At 47.0% G+C, this 13306-nt stretch overlaps 1 long non-coding RNA gene across 1 annotated transcript; it reads left to right on the top strand.

Annotated features, from left to right (window-relative positions):
* Positions 1-3501: 3501 nt before the first annotated feature.
* LOC140421674 (uncharacterized) lies at positions 3502-4019 on the top strand. Its single transcript, XR_011946986.1, has 2 exons — positions 3502-3607; positions 3732-4019. It is a non-coding gene; the product is annotated as an uncharacterized lncRNA (long non-coding RNA).
* The last annotated feature ends 9287 nt before the right edge of the window (positions 4020-13306 follow it).

The raw sequence follows: 13306 nt of genomic DNA, 5'->3' as shown, positions 1-13306 counted from the left end.
TTTGGATGCGAATGGTTTTATTAGCAACAGACAGCATGGTTTTGTGCGAGGGAGATCATGTCTCACTAATTTAATTGGGTTTTTTGAGGAGGTGACAAAAATGATTGACGAGGGAAGTCTACATGGACTTTAGTAAAGCATTTGATAAGGTCCCTCATGACAGGCTGGTGCAAAAACATAGATCACATGGGGTCGGGGTGAACTAGCTGGATGGATCCAGAACTGGTTTGGCCATAGAGGGTAGCAGCAGAAGGGTGTTTTTCCGAATGGAGGTCTGTAACTAGTGGTGTTCCACAGGGATCAGTACTGGGACCTCTGCTCTTTGTAATATATATATATATAAACGACTTGGAAGAAAACATAGCGGGTCTGATTAGCAAGTTTGCGGATGATACTAAGATTGCAGAAGTTGCGGATAGTGATGAAGATTGTCAGAGAATAGAACTGCAGAGATAGGCTGCAAAATTAGCTAGAGAAATGGCAGATAAAATTTAACCCGGACAAATGCAAGGTGATGCAGTTTGGTAGATCCAATTCAGGTGGGACCTATAAAATAAATGGCAGAACCATCAGGAGCAGAAACACCGAGAGATCTGGGCATGTAGGTCCACAGATTCTTAAAAGTGGCAGCACAGGTGGAAATGGTGGTAAAGAAAGCATATGGCATGCTTGCCATCATAGGACGAGTATCGAGTAAAAGCTCGAAAATTATGTTAGTTATATAGAACTCTCACCCACACAGAACACGTGTAGGGTTTCTCTCCGCTGTAAATGGTGTGATGGTTTTTCTGTCTGTGTAACTGCTTAAAGCTCTTTCCACACTCAGTTTACTGGAACACTCACTGTGTATGTGTGTCTCTGTGCTTTTCCAGTTACACTGATGTTTGAAATCTTTTCCCACAAACAGAACAGACATAGAACGATACAGCGCAGTACAGGCCCTTCGGCCCACGATGTTGCACCGAAACAAAAGCCATCTAACCTACACTATGCCATTATCATCCATATGCTTATCCAATAAACTTTTAAATGCCCTCAATGTTGGCGAGTTCACTACTGTTGCAGGTAGGGCATTCCACGGCCTCACCACTCTTTGCGTAAAGAACCTACCTCTGACCTCTGTCCTATATCTATTACCCCTCAGTTTAAAGCTATGTCCCCTCGTGCCAGCCATTTCCATCCGCGGGGGAAGGCTCTCACTGTCCACCCTATCTAACCCCCTGATCATTTTGTATGCCTCTATTAAGTCTCCTCTTAACCTTCTCTCCAACGAAAACAACCTCAAGTCCATCAGCCTTTCCTCATAAGATTTTCCCTCCATACCAGGCAACATCCTGGTAAATCTCCTCTGCACCCGCTCCAAAGCCTCCACGTCCTTCCTATAATGCGGTGACCAGAACTGTACGCAATACTCCAAATGCGGCCGTACCAGAGTTTTGTACAGCTGCAACATGACCTCCTGACTCCGGAACTCAATCCCTCTACCAATAAAGGCCAACACTCCACAGGCCTTCTTCACAACCCTATCAACCTGGGTGGCAACTTTCAGGGATCTATGTACATGGACGCCTAGATCCCTCTGCTCATCCACACTTCCAAGAACTTTACCATTAGCCAAATATTCCGCATTCCTGTTATTCCTTCCAAAGTGAATCACCTCACACTTCTCTACATTAAACTCCATTTGCCATCTCTCAGCCCAGCTCTGCAGCTTATCTATGTCCCTCTGTAACCTGCTACATCCTTCCACACTGTCGACAACACCACCGACTTTAGTGTCGTCTGCAAATTTACTCACCCACCCTTCTGCGCCTTCCTCTAGGTCATTGATAAAAATGACAAACAGCAACGGCCCCAGAACAGATCCTTGTGGTACGCCACTTGTAACTGAACTCCATTCTGAACATTTCCCATCAACCACCACCCTCTGTCTTCTTTCAGCTAGCCAATTTCTGATCCACATCTCTAACTCACCCTCAATCCCCAGCCTCCGTATTTTCTGCAATAGCCTACCGTGGGGAACCTTATCAAACGCTTTCCTGAAATCCATATACACCACATCAACTGCTCTACCCTCGTCTACCTGTTCAGTCACCTGCTCAAAGAACTCGATAAGGTTTGTGAGGCATGACCTACCCTTCACAAAGCCATGCTGACTATCCCTGATCATATTATTCCTATCTAGATGATTATAAATCTTGTCTCTTATAATCCCCTCCAAGACTTTACCCACTACAGACGTGAGGCTCACCGGTCTATAGTTGCCGGGGTTGTCTCTGCTCCCCTTTTTGAACAAAGGGACCACATTTGCTATCCTCCAGTCCTCTGGCACTATTCCTGTAGCCAATGATGACATAAAAATCAAAGCCAAAGGTCCAGCAATCTCTTCCCTGGCCTCCCAGAGAATCCTAGGATAAATCCCATCAGGCCCCGGGGACTTATCTATTTTCAGCCTGTCCAGAATTGCCAACACCTCTTCCCTACGTACCTCAATGCCATCTATTCTAATAGCCTGGGTCTCAGCATTCTCCTCCACAACATTATCTTTTTCCTGAGACAAACAGTACTCCTTCCACATTCAAATACCGATGATATTCAGCTTAAAAAAATTGAGTGACTCTGTCAGACCTTGATGTTTGGTTTGAATTTTCTGTCAGCCAATCCTCCACTTCCAATATCCTGTAAAAGGAGTTTATAAAAGTCATCACTGTCAGTCCAGGATAGCAATTCTGAACAGACAATTCTAGTTTCTCTGGAACATTTTTTCCTCTCTTGTTCCCCCAAAGCTGTCAATCCCAGTCCCACACACACTCCCTCCTCCCTGGGCTGAAATCCAAACCCATCTCACCATTTCTTTCCTCCACTCCCAGTTTTCTCCCTCCCTCTCCTCTGCCTGGGTTCAGTTCTCCAGCTCCTGGCTGCAGACTGACAACAAATCAATGGGTCTTATTGGGGGGGTTTGGGGCCTCTACTCACCCGCGTGAGTCCAGCTTCACACCCGCACTGTGTCTGCTCCAACTCATAATGGTTGGGGAGTGATTGACGCCGATAGGAAGAAAGTAATCCGGGTCTGGATTTTCCCTGCAACCGGTCGCCATCTTGGGAAAGGACGTCGGGTCTTTTGTTCTTGGAGCGGAGCGCTGGGGCGGCCATCTTAGTATGGGAAGAGGGAGTGGGCAGGGCTTCCTCCACTGTGACAGGCGCGGGTCAACCGGCGACCACCACCATCTTGGGAATGGAAGTCGGGTCTTTTCTTGGCGCGGAGCGCTGGGATAGCCATCTTGGTTAGGGAAGACGGGGTGGGAGGGACTTCCTCCCCGGTGACAGGCCCCGGATCAACCGGCGAACGCCGCCATCTTGGGAATGGAAGTCGGGTCTTTTGTTCTTGGAGCAGTGCGCTTGGGCGGCCATCTTAGTACGGGAAGAGGGAGTGGGCGGGACTTCGAGGGAGTGGGCGGGACTTCCTCCCCGGTGACATCACCCAGCGGCCGCCGCCATCTTGTGGCGGGATTTTCTACCCGGGTCTTTAGTGAAGGACAATGAGCTGGAGCTGAGGTTGGAAAGTGTTCAGAGGAAGGTCTGAAATCAGATTTACAGCCAGATATCTGTAAGAACCACAAAGTTCACATTCAGTATGTTTGGCAAATGAAATCACAATGCTGCAAACACTCAGTTCTGAAGAAGAATCAGGTTGCATTGGAAATGTTAACTCTCTTTCTTTCTCTTCACAGAAGCTGCCAAACCTGCTGAGGATTTCCACAACTTTCTGTTTTCACTTCACATTTCCAGCTTCTGCAGTGTTTTACTCAAATTATTATTATGGTTTTGAAATTGTGTTACATTACCAGTTCAGAGTAATATAATTGTCACCATTTAAATGTCCAAATCAATAATTATTTGTTTAACTGAGACTGGGCTGTTCAGCAGCAATGTCAGAAATCACTTCACAAAATATAGTGAAATCTGGAATTCTGTTCAGATTCAGTCAACAGAAACTATAAAAACTGAGATTGATAGAAGTTTGTGACATGAAAGTATTAATGGTTATAGAATCAAGGGAGATGGATGGATTTAACAAACAGATCAGGCATCTGCAAACTGGAGCTCAATGTTTGCGGTTGAACCGATTCTGTTTTTGTTTTGAAGGTGGTGTTCGTTTCCTGTCCTGTCGATTATCTCCACACCCATGGGTAATTTGCTGGAGGTGGGATAATAACCTTTATTGGTGTCACAAGTAAGCTTTCATTAAGTAACCTTGCAGACCAAGGCAGGCCAGCAGCACGGGTCAAATCCCGTACCAGCCACCCCGAACAGGCGCCGGAATGTGGCGACTAGGGGCTTTTCACAGTAACTTCATTTGAAGCCTACTTGTGACAATAAACGATTTTCATTTTCATCCATTTCATTTCAAGTAACTTTCAAGCTTGAAGGGCCAAAGGCCTCCTCCTGCTGCTATCTTCTATGTATCTTCTATGTAACACTGCAATCAAGTTACTGTGAAAATCCCCCAATTGCCACACTCCAGCGCCTGTTGGGGTAAATTGAGGGAAAATCAGAATAATAATGAATGTCCAATTCAATTTACAATTCACCTCACTTCTTTTGGGACTTGTGGGAGACCCAGACAGACACTGGGAGAACGTGCAGACTCCGCACAGACAGTGACCCAAGGTCCCTGGTGCTGTGAAACAACAATGCTAACCACTGTGCTACCGTGAAGGGGGAGAGGGTTTCTGCAGTGACACAGTCTTGTCTGATCCCAGTCTTCATTGAGATAGTGTCTGGGGTGTTTCCATTGATGAGAATATGGCTTGTGTGTCATCGTGGTGGAGGATGGTGGACAAGTTCTGAGGACAGCCACATTTGAGGAACATACTGAATGAAAGATCACTTTGACAGTGTGAAGTGTTTTTGTGATGTCAGAAAAGACCTGTGAGGGGCAGCATGTGGCACAGCGGTTAGCACTGGGACTGCTGCGCTGAGGACCCAGGTTCGCATCCCGGCCCTGGGTCACTGTCCGTGTGGAGTTTGCACATTCTCCCCATGTCTGCGTGGGTTTCACCCCCACAACCCAAAGATATGCAGGGTAGGTGGATTGGCCACGCTAAATTGCCCCTCAATTGGAAAAAAAAAGAATTGGGTACTCTAAATTTATTTAAAAAAAGGAAAAGACCTGTGATTGGTGCTGTTCCTTTTATTTTGCTTGAGTTTGTCACATATTGTAGAATGTCTTTGGTGCCTCACGAAGTGAGAAAACCTAACTGTGACTCTTTGCCGCTAAGATGAGATCATTGAGGAGGATCCTGGCAATGATCTCTTTTAAAAAAAATAGATTTCGTGTACACAATTCATTTTTTCCAATTTAAGGGGCAATTTAGCGTGGCCAATCCACCTAACCGGCACTTCTTTGTGGTTGTGGGGGCGAAACCCACGCAAACACAAGGAGAATGTCCAAACTCTTCATGGACAGTGATCCAGAGCCTGGATCGATTCTGGGACCCCGGTGCCATGAGGCAGCAATGCTAACCAATGCGCCACCGTGCTGCCCTGGCAATGATCTCTGGCAGACAGCAGCGAGTCCCCTGTGTAATTACCACAATCTGACCTGACTTGTCTGACTTCAATACAGTCACAGTGTCTGAGATCCCCGGCATGCATCCTTCTTCCCAGGTGAGGAATATGAGATTGTGTAGCTATGCCAGGAGTGTAACCCTGCCATGCTTTAGAATTTCAGCAGGGATTCATTCTGCTCCAGAGGCCGTGGTGTTTTCCAGCTGTTGAATGGCTTTTTCACTCACGGGGTACCACGGGGACAGGATACTGAGGAATTGACTTGAGGACGTTGAAGTCAAAGACAGAGTCTCGGTCGAGGGATTCTTCAGAATGTTCCCTCCAGTGAGCACTGACTGACTGTCTGTCCTTGATGAGTTCCCCTCCACACTTTGCTCTCAGTGGGGTGGGCCATTGACTGCTTAGGTCATCAATTGTATTGGCAGCGCTGATAAAACCATGCATGCCATTGCTTTCCATGAGCTGTTGGCTATCCCTCACTCTACCCTCTAAAGGCTTTAGAATCACGAAAAACCTGGAGCAGGCAGCTCAAAAGCACTGGAGCGGAACTTCTAGCAGTGCCTTCACAAGATGCTCCAAATCCAGGGGCAGGAGGGCAGTTCAACAGAGGAAAGGGAAAACTGGGAGTGGGGGAAAGAAAGTCGGGGGCAGAGGTGAGTGTAGTGGCCATCACTAAGGAGAAGGTGCTGGGGAAGCTGAAAGGTCTGAAGGTGGATAAATCACCCAGACTGGATTGAGTACACTGCAGGGTACCGAAGGAGATAACTGCAGGGATTGTGGAGCCATTGGTGATGATCCTTCAGGGATCACTGTAGTGAAGGGCCTCACAGAGGACAAGGAAATGACTAATGTAACACCCCAATTTAAGAAGGGAAGGAAGTAGAAGATGAGAAATTATAGGGTTGCGGACAGATGAGGGATTCCCCTTTCCGTCTGCACCCAATGAGGGATACAGTGCCGGAGCGTCTGCCACTTTAACTGGCGCACGTTCAACTTTTTTTTCCGCATAGGATTTTACGTCATCTCTTTTCGCGAAACTAAACACGTATTTTGGAAATTTGAGACAAATGGAAAGTAGAAAGTTCGAAGCAAAGATTAGATTGTAGTTGTATTAAGGAGAAGGTTGGGAGGATGGTGCATTAAAAAAATGTAGAAGTTGTTGGGTTAGGGTTTTAAAATTTAAAAAATTTATGTACTAACATCCCAAGTGAAAAAACATATATAGTTTATTAAGTTAAAATATTTATTAAGTTATTTGAATTTTTGAACAGATTCAATGTCCGAACGTGTAGCTGGGAAGGTTTTGCAGCGAGGAGATCACCCTTTATGGGGTTAAGTAGCACCAAGTAAGCGTTCCTTGCACCAGTTCACTCCACACATTGCCGTTCATACAGATATATCTGTTAATTTATTCACTTCAGAGAATTTTTTTTCTAATATGGGATAGTAGTGAGCTAGGGTTAAGTTGTAGTGTTGTGGGTTTCTGAGGGTAAGACAGCGGTTAATATTTAGGGGTATAGTCCGGGAAAATGTTTTGATGCGCGATCAATTACACTCAAGACGAAGTGATTTCATAACCGAAGGCTTTAATCTACTAGAACTTGTTCCCCAGCAGCTTCGATACAGAAAGTGAAGGCTGCTGGGACGGCACCGTTTCTTATACTCCGCCTGTCAGGGTGGAGCTACGTACAACAGCCAATGGTAGACTCCTGGGTCTAACCAATGGTCATCAGCCTCTTAGGTACCGCAATACCTGGTACTACCACATTCACCCCCTGTTAAAAAAGAGTCCGGCGGGGGTGGTGGCCAGTGGTAACAGTCGCCTTTAGCATGGTATGACCAGGTATGGAGGTACCGTGGTGTCGAGGATATTTACAAAGTGTTCACAGTGAAGCAATCAGTCGATCGGGTGGCCTGGTCGTCCTTTTGGAGCGTCTGTGCTTCGGTGGTGATTCTGGTGGGGGTCCCGGTGGTTGCGACTCCGGGACCATGGTTTTGGCCTCCCTGGCAGCTTCGTCAACCCTAGGCGTCGCTGTTGGGGCAAACTGTTGACACGCGGGGGGGGGGGGGGTGTGTGCCTGTAGGGGGCATTGGTGGGTGGGCGGGCCTAGGCAGGAATGGTGGGGGTAATGGTTCGGGTGCGTGTGGGGTTCCGGCGGGCGCCAGGTCCCGAAGGGAGACTGTATCTTGCCGGCCGTCAGGGAATGCCACGTAGGCGTACTGGGGGTTAGCGTGCAGCAGGTGGACCCTCACGTGGTTCTGAAGCAGGATGGGTCCGGGTGTCGCTAGCCAGGTTGGGAGCGAGGTCCCGGAGGAGGACATCCTGGGGAAAACAAGGAGACGTTCATGAGGTGTCTGATTTGTGGTTGTACAGAGCAGCGACCGGATGGCGTGGAGGGCCATCGGGAGGACTTCTTGCCAGCGGGAAACTGGGAGATTCCTGGTCCGTAGGATGCCCTTGCTGAGCAGGAATTGACGCAGTTCGTCGCTCATAAAGGAGGACCCCCTATCACTGTGTATGTACGCGGGGAAACCGAACAGTGTAAAGATACCCTGGAGGGCCTTGATGACGGTGGTTGTGGTCATGTCTGGGCAGGGGATGGCGAATGGGTTTGCAATCCGGTGTGAGGTTCGCAAACAGGGAAGGCGGGTCGACCTTAAGGGTCGCGAGGCCGCAGACAGTAAGGGGAGGTATAGGGCCGCCGAATTTAAAGGTCAGGCTTTGCAAATGGCATTGGAAGTCCAGCCCCAGGAGGGTAGCCGCGCAGAGGTGCGGCAGGACATACAGGCGGAAATTGTCGAATTTCCTGCCTTGGACAGTGAGGTTTGCGAGGCAGAACCCCTTTATCTCCACCTAGTGTGACCCGGAGGCCAGGGAGATCCTTTGGTTTACAGGGTGGGTTACAAGTGAACAGCTCCGTGTCGGGGTGAACAAAGCTTTCCGTGTTCCCAGAGTCAATCAGGCAAGACGTCTCGTGGCCGCTGATGAAGTCCGTCGTTGTAGCTGTTGCGAGTGTCCGGGGTCGACTTTGGTCCAGTGTCACCGAGGCCAGATGAAGCAGTTGCGAGTTCTGATCGGGCAGCCTGTAGTCGGCCGTGCTGGGGACCTGGGGCCCCATCCAAGATGGCGTCACCCATGGGTCGCACATGGTGTCCGTGGATGAACAAGATGGCGGCGGCAATGGACAAAATGGCGGCGCCCACCTGTCCAGCGTGGTGTCCGGGGGGCAAGATGGCCGCGCCCGTGGGTCGCACGTGGCCCTAGGATAGGGGGGTGGCGGTGAGCGCTGGCCGGTCGGGGCCTGAAGGGGGGTTGCCGCGGCACTCTGGAGTCGCTGGAGACCGCGACCACGGCGCGGGCCAAGTAGACCCCCACAAAGTGGCCTTCTTGCCGCACCCTTTGCAGGTGGCGGTGTGGGCCGGGCAGTGCGGGCGGGGATGATTCGCCTGCCCGCAGAAGAAACCGGGGCCCGGCGGCGATAGCGGGCCGTCTCGTAGCGCAGGCCTGCGGGGTCAGGGAGAAGGTCTGCAGGGTGCTACGCAGCCCAGGGGGCCGTCGCGCGGTCGGGCGCATAGGACTGCGCGTTTTTGTAGGCAACGTCCATGGACCCTGCCAGGGCGCGTGCCTCTCTAAGTCCCAGGGTGTCCCTTTCTAGAAGTCTTCGGCGGATATCTGAGGAGCTCATACCTGCTACGAAAGCACTCTGATTTAAAGTTCCGTGTGCTCGCCCCCCCAAAACGTGCGGGCAGCCACAGTTTCGGCCCAGCACCAGTAGCGCCCGGTAGAAATCTTCCAACGATTCCCTGGGGCATTGCCGTCTAGTTGCAAGCAGGTGACGTGCGTAGACCTGATTTACAGGGCGGATATAATGTCCTAGCAGTTCGATCGCGGCATCATAGTTCTCCGCCTCCTCGATAAGTGGGTAGATCCCAGGGCTGACCTTTGAGCGCAGGAGATGCATTTTCTGTCCAGTGGGGGTGCCTCCGGCCGTCTCGAGGTAGCCGTTCAAGCACGCCAGCCAGCGTTTAAATATTGCAGCCGAGTTCTCCGCGTGGGGGCTGAGTTGAAGGCACTCCGGTTTGATTCGGAGATCCATCCTGCCAGCTTAAGTCTAGTAGATTAAATTGATGCGCGATCAATTACACTCAAGACAAAGTGATTTCATAACTGAAGGCTTTAATCTACTAGACCTTGTTCCCCAGCAGCTTTGATACAGAAAGTGAAGGCTGCTGGGACGGCACCGTTTGACAGGCGGAGCTACGTACAACAGCCAATGGTAGACTCCTGGGTCTAACCAATGGACATCAGCCTCTTAGGTACCGCAATACCTGATACTACCACAGTTCCCATTAAGGGACTTGGGGTTAGGGTGTAGGGTGTGGATTGATGGTCCAAAAGTTGTAATTGAAGCACCAGGTTAGGATCCGAATAAATGTTCCCCTCAATGGACTTGGGGTTAGGTTTTAGGGTGTGGATAGGTGATGTAAAAGTTGTAGTAATTTTAGGATGAGGGAAGAAATTACGGTTAGGGTTAGCCAAGAATTGGGGTTAGGTTAGGTTAGGGTTATGGTTCGGGTGATTATGGTCAGGTTCGGGTGGGTTAGGGTCAGGTCTTAGGGTGTGGATAGGAAATGTAAAGGTTGTTGTAATCCAGGGTTAGGCTCAGTGTCTGGATAAATGTATCCCTCAAGGGGCTTCGGGTTAGATTTTAGGGTGTGGATAGGTGATGTAAAGGTTGTTGTAATTTAGGGTTTGAGTCTGGATAAATCTACCCCTCCAGGGACTTAGGGTTGTGTTTTAGGGTGTGGATAGGTGATGTATAAATTGGTGTTGTATTAGGGTTAGGGTTAGCGTATGTCATATAACATACATATGAACATATATTTTGGTGTTATGAAAAGATCATAATTTATCTTGTTTTTGTTCCCTGTCCCCTACCTGGGGCTACAACTTCAAGCGACCAGGTTTTTGGGGAGGGGGGGGGGTGGTTGAGGGATAGATTTGTGTTTACTATACCCTAGTTAGGGTTAAGATTAGGGATAGAGTTAGGGTTAAGATTAGGGTGAGGTCCAAGGTACAAAGCTCAAGGCCCAAGGTGTTCGGGTGGGGATCAAGGGCCGGGGTCAGGGGTTAAGGTCGAGACTCGGGGTCAGGGTATGATGAAAGACTGAATAAGCGTTGTTATCAAGGGAATATGTATTCATGTTTGAAAATTCTGTTCAATTTTCGGGGACTTTGTTCTAAGATTTAGAATCCAATGTCTTTCACGTCTTTTTCTTTGTGGAGTTGACCATTTGCTATTTGCTTCTTAGCCTATAATTTGTAATGCATCAAGGCCAAGCTCTACAAAATGTATGTTAATTAATTGATGTATTTTCTAAGTACGGATCCCACTGCAATGTCCTGTCAGTCTGTTTCGCCGATGTACAAAATGTCACACCTTTGACACCGTATAGCATAGACCAAATTTTTATGTTGGCATGTTACTTTTTGTTTTATTGAGGTACTTTTCCTACTCTGGGATTGTGAATTATAGATGTGATTTTAAAATATTTACAGCTTGTGCAGTTGGTACGTCCACAATTGTAGGTCTTTTCCAAGGGTAGTTTGCTCTTGACCTAAAGGTCTTTTAGGTTCTTGCTTCTCTTGTCGGCAGAGACTATATCCCAATGGGCTAATGGAACAATGTCCTGTTTAAATTTCTCAAAACGTTTTTTGATGAGTTTATTTATTTGTGTGGTTTTACTGTTGTACTGTATTACAAAAGGTATTTTTGAGGACAAAGTTTTATTGCTGCAGGGGTTATGTAATTCTGCTAGAAAGTTTGATTTAATATATCTAAGAAATCTTTTTGTGTATCCTCTATGTTGTAAAGCTGTAAATAAAGTATGTACTGCAGTCCCAAAATCTGAGTTTTCTGAGCAAATGCGGTGGAACCTTGTCAATGGCGATTTAATGAGGCCCCTAAAAACGTGTTTCGGGTGATGGTTGTTCGTGTGCAGAAGTGCGTGAGTGTCTGTCGGTTTAAAGAAAACTTTAGGAGCTAATTTGTATTCACCATTTGCCTTTATATACAGTGGTGTCCAAATCATCGATTGTGTGTTCATGTGTAATGACTTTAATTTTAATAGATGGGTGATGATTGTTCAGGATATGTACAAATTGGTCAAATTCCAATTGTGTGTGTGTCCAAATGCCCCACATATCATCTAGATATCTGCAGCAGCATCATGGTGTCTTGGGGCACTTTTTGAAGACAGTTTCTTCCCATTCGGCCATGTAGATATTGGCATAAACCGGTGCAAACCTTTTGCCCATTGCTGTACCCTTAATCTGTAGATAATGTTTGTTATTAAATTGAAAGTCATTTGAATAGTTGAACAAGGATTGCATCCGGTCTATCAGGTTGCCAATATTTCTTGAAAATATTTCTCACCGCCTCAATTCCTCTATCCGTCTCAATGTTGGTGTAGAGGTTATCGACATCCATGGTGAATAGCATTGTGTTAGAAGTGATTGTTAGGGATCTAACAATTTCAATGAAATGATATGTGTCTTTAATGTAACTCGGATGTTTTGGGGCTATGGGGTTTAAAAATGAGTCAATGTATTCCGCGATCCAATAGGACTCGCTCCCACAGTCTGAAACTGTGGGTCTACCTGGGGGAATTTTATGTGGTACAGTCCATGTTTCCGGATTTTTATGTATTTTTGGGAGGAGGTCAAATATTCGTGGTAAAGGTTGAAATTGTTTAAAATAGTCCATTTGTTTCTCAGTAATACAGTGTAAATTGTATAATTGTATTAACAAGTCTGTGATCTGCTCATATGTTTGGTGGTATATTGGTGCTGGTAATTTAGTATAATATTCAGTGTTGTTGAGTTGCCGATAAGCTTCAAAAAGGTATTGTTGCCGATTTATAATAACAATATTATTCCCTTTGTCTGCTAGTTTTATAATGATATCTTGAGTTAGATTTAAGCTGCATGATTGCTTGCCTCTATTCTTGTTAAGTTTTGTTTATCTTTTACTTGTTTGATCTTTGTAATGTCTGAGTTAATGCTTTGGATAAAACTTTGCATTTTGGGGTCTATTTTCTGTTCTGGTGGGTTCCAATCCGATTGGGGTAGGAAGGGTTGTTCAGCCTCTGATGTTGAGTATTCAAAGAAACTCAGAATTTTAATTCTTCTGTAAAATCTTTCAAGATCTATTTGAATTTGTGTATTGTCTGGCTTTTGTACTGGGACGAAGGTTAAACCTTTATTTAAAATCTTTTCTTGTATGGTGGTGAGTTTGAATGTGTTTGATATGTTAACTATTGTATTGTCGAGATTAAGTGGCTTTTTTTGCAGGCTTGTTTTGTTATCGTGTAAATAGAACAAAGAACAAAGAAAAGTACAGCACAGGAACAGGCCCTTCGGCCCTACAAGCCCATGCCGACCATGCTGCCTGACTAAACTACAATCTTCTACACTTCCTGGGTCCATATCCCTCTATTCCTATTCATGTATTTGTCAAGATGCCCCTTAAATGTCACTATCGTCCCTGCTTCCGCCATCTCCTCCGCCAGCGAGTTCCAGGCACCCACTACCCTCTGTGTAAAAAAACTTGCCTCGGACATCTCCTCTAAACCTTGCCCCACGCATCTTAAACCTATGTCCCCTAGTAATGATCTACGAGGTGGTTAGTTTTACCGTGTCCTGTAGATCAGTGGCCCCGTTTTCCAGCAGTCG

Source organism: Scyliorhinus torazame, chromosome 5 (assembly GCF_047496885.1).
Source record: "Scyliorhinus torazame isolate Kashiwa2021f chromosome 5, sScyTor2.1, whole genome shotgun sequence".
Taxonomy (NCBI): Eukaryota; Metazoa; Chordata; class Chondrichthyes; order Carcharhiniformes; family Scyliorhinidae; genus Scyliorhinus; species Scyliorhinus torazame.
The sequence above is the reverse complement of the archived record's forward strand: the minus strand, read 5'-3'. Positions and strand labels throughout refer to the sequence as shown.